This window comes from Jatropha curcas, chromosome 1 (assembly GCF_041381405.1).
Source record: "Jatropha curcas cultivar XTBG-Jc1 chromosome 1, XTBG_Jcur_1.0, whole genome shotgun sequence".
Lineage (NCBI taxonomy): Eukaryota > Viridiplantae > Streptophyta > Magnoliopsida > Malpighiales > Euphorbiaceae > Jatropha > Jatropha curcas.
In genome coordinates, this window is record NC_143151.1 from 22,356,952 (window position 1) to 22,367,004 (window position 10,053).

Genomic DNA, 10,053 nt, shown 5'->3' on the forward strand with positions numbered 1-10,053 from the left:
GGGAGAAGCTGTAGCGGTCGCGTCCCCAAGGTCAGCGGGTTCCGGCTCACCGGCACCGGCTCACCATCGAATGTCGGAATATCCGGTAGTGCCCCAAGAGTCTCCATCTCCAGAGTGTAAGCAGAAGCAGAGATTTCTGAGATTTGAGACATCGCTTTCAGATGAAAAGTTCAGAGAGTTTTCAATTGCTTAGGGTTTGTGATAAGTGAAAATGAATTAGTTAAGAAAGAAGTTACTTATAGTAAACAGTTGGGCCCAAGCCCACTTCTATAAGCCCAAAAGCAATGGGCCCATTATCCTTTCGAGCCCAATAGGTCCGTATGGCCCATCTAAAAGCCCACGACGGCCCACTTCAGCAATTTGATGTCGATGCGTGGCTCGTACACTTCAACAATTTTGTACACTCACCGCACAGGGGGCAGAAATACCAAATTGCCCAGATTACCCTCAGGTAGGTTTTCTTTCAGCCGCTGTATCATAAAAAGTACATTTGAAAATGCAGATGACAAATTTCTTGCTAAATTTTTTTTTTAACAAAATGATTAAACCAATCTTTGACAATAATAAAAAAAAATGCCTACAAAGGTGAATATTTTTGGTCCTAGGCCGGAATGCCGGACTGGGGGGCAAAAGTACAATCTTTTGCCTTGATGTGAATCCTTTTTCATAATTAACGCATGGGAACATGTGATGTTCCAACATTTTTCTAACAAAACGCAAGGTCTGTTTGTACACGGATATTGCTCTTCTTCTTGTGAACAATTTTGCAGGCCAACCGGTGATGGTTTTTCGAAGCTGATAGGTCTTACTGATTAGTGATGGTGCATTGCGAAGCGAGTCAGAACAATTTCAGAACAGTGATGATCTATTGCGAAGCTGCTTGAACTCTCTTCCCCAGTCAATGATGTTGAGTTGCGAAGTTGCCTAGGGGAAAACCAGCGTCTTTCGGGCCGATCAAACCGAGCCTCGAAGATGCCTCCTCTGATCCGACTGGAACCGACAAAGCCGATCAAACTGAGCTGAGTAAGGTGGCCAGATGATCAAATCAAACCCTTCAAGCCGATCAAACCAAGCTTCGAAGACTTTTTTATCAAATCAGCGTCTTTCGGGCCGATCAAACCAAGCCTCGAAGATGCCTCCTCTGATCCGACTGGAGCCGACAATGCCAATCAAATCGAGCTGAGTAAGGTGGCCAGATGATCAAATCAAACCCTTCAAGCTGATCAAACCGAGCTTCGAAGACTTTTTTTATCAAATCAACGTCTTTCGGGCCGATCAAACCGAGCCTCGAAGATGCCTCCTCTGATCCGACTGGAGCCGACAATGCCGATCAAACCGAGCTTCGAAGACTTTTTTATCAAATCAGCGTCTTTCGGGCCGATCAAACCGAGCCTCGAAGATGCCTCCTCTGATCCGACTGGAGTCGACAATGCCGATCAAACCGAGCTGAGTAAGGTGGCCAGACGATCAAATCAAACCCTTCAAGCCGATCAAACCGAGCTTCGAAGACTTTTTTATCAAATCAGCCTCTTTCAGGCTGATCAAACCGAGCCTCGAAGATGCCTCCTCTGATCCGACTGGAGCCGACAAAGCCGATCAAACCGAGCTGAATAAGGTGGCCAGATGATCAAATCAAACCCTTCAAGCCGATCAAACCGAGCTTTGAAGTCATTCACATATTTGATGGAAGCCGACAAAGCCGATCAAACCTAGCTGAGAAGGTGTCCAGATGATTAATTCAACATCTTTCCAAGCCGATCAAACCGAGCTTCGGGGATGATTGCCAAATAGAAGGCGCGTCAATAGACCACTTTAACATTAATTGTTTATACAATTAATGATAAAGTGGGGGGGCAAACTGTTGACGCGTAATTTTATGCCCCCACCTGACCCGATGATGATATGAGGATAAGGGATAAAGTATCACGATCAACCAGAAGTGTTCGAACCAAAATTTGAATCGAACCGGCCCAAAGGAGTCTGACCCGCGTTAGGGTTGCGTCACGCAGCTATCACCTGCGTGACGGCACTCTTAGTTGCGTCACGCAACTCTAACGAGGCTGACACCTCTGGCGCACACCCGTGCAACAGCCTGCACTATTTGTATGGATACGCGGCAACTGTACGAAAAGTAAGCTGCGTCATGCAGCTTACGGTTGCGTTACGCTGGTATAACCTGCGTGACACGACTATGTTCTATTGCCCTACCCATATAAATACAACATTTTATGTTAAAAACGGGACTTTTCACTTTTCTCTCATTTTTCTCTAAGAACTCTAACGTTTTAAACTAAGTTTTTTCGATTAACGGCTAGGGTTCCTTCCCCAAGAACTCAAGTGAGTAAACTTGAGGGAGATCAAGCCATTAAACATTTAGTTTTTGAAATCAAAAAGTATAAAAAATATAAGAAGAGAAAAAGAGAGGAAAGAAAGAAAAAGAAAACATTTTGTTTTGTGAAAAACTTGATAACTACACTTCTGGGATCGTGAAACAGTGTCCTTAAGCTAATCCAAGTGCATGCAATCCTCAAATCTGAGGGCTAGGTAACCATTTTAACCTTTCTTTTTCATTTCTAGTCTTTTATTTCTTAAAAATCTTATTTTCATAGTATTTAGTTGGTCTGTTATTGGTTAGACGTAATTTTGCCCATTGTTGGACTCTTCTGAGTTGATTTTAATCATTTTTGACAAAAAGAACACGTAAAAAGAGTAATTTGAAAGGTAGTTGCAGACCAGAGCAGTCGCATCACGAAGCTACTACCTGCGTGACGCGACTGTTCGTGTCCAAAAGCCCTTAACCCGGACTAGACCACCCGCGTGATGCAACTGTTCGTGTATTCAGTCTTTATTTTGTTTTTATACTTGTATTTAACGTTATGCTTTGAATAAATAATCAATACACCTGAGGATTCTAATAAAGTCACGAATGGTTCCGTCACGTAGCTAGGAGTTCCGTCACGCGATTGTTCTTCATAGAATAGCTGCGTGACGCAACTATCCAAAGTTCCAGAACAATAACTAGAGTTCCGTCACGCGACTGTTCTTCATAGAACAGCTGCGTGACGCAACTATTCTAAGTTCCAGAATAAATGACAAGAGCTCTGTCACACGACTGTTCTTCGTAGAACAGCTGCGTGATTGTAATAGCCTGAATTTTTATTTTCAAAACTTTTGAATTTTTAATAAATCAAAAATCTGAATTTGCGACTGTATGGGCTTCAGTGCCGAGTAATTTTAATCTGGGCCTAAATTGCGAGTTGGGCTCAAGCCCAAAACAAGTTATCGGAACTTCTAGTTGAAAATAATTTAAACTTTTTAGAATCGATATTGGAACACTTAAAATAATAATAAAAATTAGATTTACCGATTAGTAATCCTAAATTTAATTAAATTAATTAAATAAATCAAATTAAAGAGACTAAAATGGGGTTATTCAGTAAATAATTAATTGTTGATAAACAGGAACCGTAAATTGGCTTAAAGTTTCTTGAAACCAAGAGAAAAACCAGATAGTCAAACAAAAATAGAGCTAAATCATTGAGTTGAACCAAACCGATTCGAATCGAACCGGAATGGCCCAGAACCCTCTAGAAACGCCTTCTTTTTTTTTTCTTTTCTCTTCTCCTTCCCTTGGATCGCGCGACCTCCTCCTCCTCCTCTCTTCTTCTTCTTTTTCTTCTTTCTTTCTTTTTCTTTCCTGCGCCTGCGACTCCGTTGCTGGCAGAAGCAGATCGCGCCTCCACCAGTTCAAGCGGAGCCATCGCGCGCCACTGCCGCTCCTCACTGTCGCTCGCCGTTCTTCTTAGCCTCTGTCCAGGCGAGCACCGTCGGCAGGAGCAGCGCCTCAACGTGTCAGTTGTGCCTCAGCTTAGTTGCAGCTCCAGCGCGCCTCCGACCACCAGGAGCAGATCTGTCGCGCCTGCCATTGCACCGCCAGCTACTCCGCCGCCAGATCGCGCCACCACTGCAACTCAGCCCCTCATGCGTCGACCTCAGGTGGTCCAGCCGCTTCTAGCGCGCGTAGTTTCGATCCGGCACGCGTAAAAGTCCGATCTAGCAACCTGCGACAGAAATTTCTAAATTTCGGGTATAAATTAATTCTAATAATTTCATTTAGCAAGTTTGATTAGTTGAATTAATTTAATTTAGTGTTGATCCGTCGGTTAATAAAAATATACGTGATTAATTAAAATTAAATTCTGGTAATAAATAAAATTGCTGGAAAATTATGATTTATGGAATTAAAGAAAAATTAACAAAATATTGTTGATGTGGATAAATGTGAAGGACGGGCTAATTGACTGGATTGATTGCCCGCTGGATTGGGCTATGAGAACTTGATAAAATGATTGACTGAGTTAATTGGTGGATAGTTGAATTGTAGGGGAGGTGCTGTCGAAATTTTGGTAGAAAATAAAATAAAATTTATTATGGAACATTAATTTACTAACGGCACTTATCTGAAATATATAAACAAATAAATAAATAAACAAGAGTAATGAATTTATATATAGTTTAATAAATTAAATACCGACTAAAATTATAATCATTATTAATATTCATATTTATGTTAGTATTATCATAAAATATTACTTAACAACTAACTAAACGTTTTATTTAAAGGCAATAACTTAGAATAAATAAATAAATAAGGAAATCCAATATATATATATATATATATATATATATAGTTTAAATTAATAAGTGAATTAAATAACTGATAACCAAGACTAATACACGAATAAGAAATATAATCTGTCAAATTAAAATTTTTACTTATAATTTTATTGTTTATTTTAAAGGTTTATGGAATACCAAAATGCGAGAACAAAAGCTGGAAGCATGTGGCTATAAGACAGTCCTTTAAAGGACAATAAAGAACTGTGAGTAGTGTTAGATAACTAGTATCATCCGCCTGCATTCATGCATTCACGGCTAAATGTTGGCATGCATTATTTTGTTGAATTGCCATATTATGATGTACTATTTGTTGATATTGAAAGTTGTTTGATTACTTGTGCTATGAATATACTGTGCCTTGTTTGTGTGGAATTGGGATGAAGTGGACCACCATGGGTTTGTGAGGACGGTTTGTGATATGGATCCTGAATATGATGTGATAGTTGACCGTCGGCCGGGAAAATGGGAGATCGGCGCCCCCGTGTGCACCTGATGATATGGATTGTATGGAAAACCACAGGATGGCATCTTGTTGTTGCGCACCTGATAATCTAGATTTGATTGTAGCCCGCAGGGTGGCCTCCTGTTGTGAGCACTTGATGATCTAGATTGGATGGAGACCACCGGGTTGCCTCCTGTTGGTATGGAAAAGAAAAGAGAGAATGGAAAAACAATGAGAGGACTGGTCAGTGAGGATTAGACCAGTTGGCCGTATGGGGGATCGGCTCCCTGGTGCACATGTATGAGAGGGCGAGCCATGTGTGAGGACGGCTCGTTGGGGTTTCAGGTGGTGCCACTGACTAATTTCCACGTGATGTGATTATATGAAGGTGATAATAATTGTGGTTGCTGTTGTATTGTCATTTGTGTGACACTGCATGATCATAAATTTAATCGATAAACAAATAAAAATATTTTAGCATCTGTATGATTGTGTGGGGTGAGAGGGTTATCTAACCCTACTCATTGAGTTTGGCGCTCACTCCTGCCTGCCTATTTTTTTTTTCCAGGTAATAGAAGAAAGAAAAATCCTATGGAGTTGAGACATAAGTATAGAAGACTGTAAACGATAAATAAATGATGATGTAAATGTACAGGTAGAGTTCCGCAATTGTATTCTAGTGGGTTGTAGATGAACTGTACTAGTGATACATAATTGAAATAGATTATTGGGCCTGTATCCACAGTTATGAATAGTAAATGAGATTTGCATAATATAGGCTTACTACGGGCTTCGGGGGCCTTAAGCCCACCCAGGTCCTAGTGCCGGTCCGGTCCATGGAAATGGGTCGTGACAAAGTTGGTATCAGAGCATAAGTTGGGCCTTAGGAATCAATTGCGGAACATAGGAAATTAAATATAGAGCTCCTATGTTGGGATCGGCCGTAACCAACAAAGGAGGTGTAGTCTGGATTGAATTCCATTTTAGTGCCGGTGGACGCATCGTGCACGAGGATGGAAGGAAATCTATATGAAACTTAGGATGAGAACTAAAGATACATAAATAATAGTAAATTATAAAAATGTTTGGGTAACTGACGTTTATAAAATAAATACTTTGAGTTTTGCTAAGTCCCCTCCATCCAATTTTGAAGCAGAAGATCAGTTGAAAATTGGTGTAATGGCCTGATCACCCAGTACACCATGATTCGACAAGAGACACTGCTTCGAAAATTATTTGAAATAATTTAGAAAAGAATTCGAAGTTTTAAAGACAATACGAAAGTGAATTTATTTGAACTATGATTTGAGAAAAATGTTTTATTATTTGCTTATTAGAAATTGTTTTGAAGTTGCAATTAATTTTTTTGGTTTTATTGTTCTGTCGGCATGTCACAAATTTATTTGATTTTAGAATTTTAAATTACTCACAATGATTGCATGTTTGATTTATTTTTATCATATTGTCTATCCCGAGGACTAAATTAGGCTTACAGAATCAATAATGATAAATTAATAATTAATGTCATGGAATATGAATTTGAATGATAATTTCAATTAATATAGAAATCAAATTTTAGAAATGTTACGGTTAGGGATTACAAAGTGGAAATTGTAATTTACATTAAATTAAGGGTTAGTAAAGGAGGATTTAGGACAAATAATCATACTAGACAAGAAATCCTCAACTAACCAAGGCGAAACTTAAGGATGTAAAAAGAGAAAATTTGTAAATTACTTAAGTATAACCTTAAGGAGAATAGAGACTTATTGGAAAAATTAAATAGAGTTAGACATGGAAACAATAATTTGTGTCTAAGTACAATAAAAGGTACTTGATTGGGCAAATCTCGCTATACAAAATTTAAATGGAGTAATTAAAGCAAAATAAAAGAAGGTAAATTAATTATGTGATTACAGGTGAAGAAAATAATTTTAACGGGATAGGTAATACTGAGGTGAGGCAGACTAACTGAATAAGATAAAGAAGCAGGTAAAACTTCCTTTGTAGAAATTAGTATGAAGGGATAGTTGGTATAATCAAAAAATTAATAAGGTGAAAGTTCAGTTTGTAATAAATTTATTAGACATTATATAATTAAGATCCTAGCACATATGGGATACTTAATGGGCTAGACTAAGTTCATGAATCTATTATAATAAAATGAATGTAGAAGATGATGAATAACTTTAAATCGTAAATAGGGAATGAATTAATCAGAGTATATATATATATATAACAATAATAATAAATGAATAAATAAATAAAATTCAAATGGAAAGAAACATGCATGCTATAGGAAAACAAACTTAACAAATTAAGGTAATTGGATGTATCTAGGTAGAGAGTTCTGTAGAAAGGACTAATATCATTTATTAATCTAAGTTACTTATAAGAAAACTTATATAAAATCTACTTTAAAGAATTAAGTACGAAAATTAGATCGAGGTGCTAAATAGAATGAAATAAAGATTTAATAACATTTGGAAAGGGATAAAGGTTAAAGATAACTCATGCTGAAGTAGAGATTGAAGAATTAGACTAAGGACATTTAAGAAGTAATGACCTTAGGATGGAATTCCATTTCGTGTAGAATGCTAGTTTTACGATTCATGTACCCATAATTAAGCTCTTTTACGATAAGACTTAAATGAGATTGGGTACACTAAGAAGATATGAAGGATAAAAGAAAGATTAAAATGAACAAAAAAAAAAAAAAAAAAAAAAAAAAAAAAATTTAAATTGTTTTTAATATATACAGTCAGTTACCCATAGAATGGTCAACCTAGAATATAGTTGCCAACTCATTAGTCGAATTTTGAATCAGCAATTAATCTAATGGTGAAACAATGTACAGTGGAAGTATTAATAAATGAGGATTCTTAAATTACTCAAAATCCTTAGTTAGTAGACACATTCGATGAAATTCACATGAGATAGCTAGTATTGTAGACTATTAGTACAAATAAATCTGACGAGGCAGAAATTTTCTCAAGAATAAGAAATAGAAATCAATAAAACTTAAAGATAGATACGTTAAGAACTGAAATTTTTAGTACTATGCCTTATGGACTGTAATGAATTGTGACAAATCAGAACTAGAGATACTTGATGTTTAAATTTAAACTTTCAGGTAGTTTACCAGATCATAAGAAAATTATTCAACTTTATGGGACGTTTTAGAGTTAAAAAAAAAAATATATATATATATATATATATATGTTAATAACATACAATTTACACATGTAACAATTGATTTCTCCGGGCTCTTCGATAAATATTAAAATTAATTAATTTAAATCTTGGCAGGATGGTTGTCGGTAAAGAAAAAGAATATTCGAAGTTGACCCTTCTGTGAGACAATGCTTTGACTTAAATTGATTAGGGGGCTATCTGAAAATGATAACAGTAGTAGATGTAAACAACCCATAAATGTATTAAACAATTAAACTTCAAGAGGAAAGTTCGAAAATAGTTATTAAATTAGTGAAATGTACAGTTATTAGTTGATATTAGTTGAGGTTGAGATAATAGCACCAGGTGGCCTTGTGCTAACCTGAGAAACTAGAGTCGATAAGGTTAAATGAATAAATCTAAGGAAGTTATAAATACCTTGCTAGACTTAAATAAGAGAAAGACTGATGAACTAAAGACAGGTGAGATAGATAAGTTGATATTATATTCTAAAACTTTGATGAAAAGTGAAACAATTAGTTTACGTATTATGATGCTAATTAGAGATTTGCTAAAGTCGAGACTTAAGAGATTTGTTAAGATAAATGTTAAATGATAAATGGTAAAAAGTAGTAGACGTAAGGACGACGATTAAATAGAAAGTGTGGACAACGAAAAATTACAAGAGAATTTTCTTAAAATTTTGGATTAAAATAACAATTTTTCAACCTTGATTAGTAAACAATTTGGCCATAACATATGTAAATTAAATGAGTCAATTCTCATTATAAATAAATTGAATTTCACATGACTTTGCTTTTGTAAATATTATCTTTGGTTTTCATAAATGAATGCGTAATAAAAGTTAATTTTTCAAATCAAATTATTATTACTATTATACATTTATTGCTAAACTCGGTTAGATGAAAGCTATTTATTTAAAGAACGATTTTCTAAAGATTTCAGTAACTGTTCGATGATAGTAATGGCGATTTCGATAATAAAGTTTCTTATAAGCTTCAGATAGGTGGTACTATATAGATTGAATGAAATTTTGTTCTAAATATGATAATTGGCGGTAGAAGTACACTCAAAATACCCCAGTCACTGCCTTTCCTCGATCTGTGTTTTCGCTTTTGAGCTGTCTCCTTGGTAAGCAATTTCTTGTGACTTTAAAATTCCCCATGCGTTCATTCTCATTCTTACGTATTATATTCAATTCGAGGACGAATTGTCTTAAGGGGGGGAGATTGTAATAGCCTGAATTTTTATTTTCAAAACTTTTGAATTTTTAATAAATCAAAAATCTGAATTTGCGACTGTATGGGCTTCAGTGCCGAGTAATTTTAATCTGGGCCTAAATTGCGAGTTGGGCTCAAGCCCAAAACAAGTTATCGGAACTTCTAGTTGAAAATAATTTAAACTTTTTAGAATCGATATTGGAACACTTAAAATAATAATAAAAATTAGATTTACCGATTAGTAATCCTAAATTTAATTAAATTAATTAAATAAATCAAATTAAAGAGACTAAAATGGGGTTATTCAGTAAATAATTAATTGTTGATAAACAGGAACCGTAAATTGGCTTAAAGTTTCTTGAAACCAAGAGAAAAACCAGATAGTCAAACAAAAATAGAGCTAAATCATTGAGTTGAACCAAACCGATTCGAATCGAACCGGAATGGCCCAGAACCCTCTAGAAACGCCTTCTTTTTTTTTTCTTTTCTCTTCTCCTTCCCTTGGATCGCGCGACC

General features: G+C 36.0%; 1 long non-coding RNA gene across 1 annotated transcript; it reads left to right on the top strand.

The window, feature by feature from the left end:
- Positions 1-3,645: 3,645 nt before the first annotated feature.
- LOC149499156 (uncharacterized) lies at positions 3,646-5,895 on the top strand. The gene is made up of 3 exons (XR_016319651.1): positions 3,646-4,087; positions 4,803-4,883; positions 5,691-5,895. It is a non-coding gene; the product is annotated as an uncharacterized LOC149499156 (long non-coding RNA).
- Positions 5,896-10,053: the final 4,158 nt, after the last annotated feature.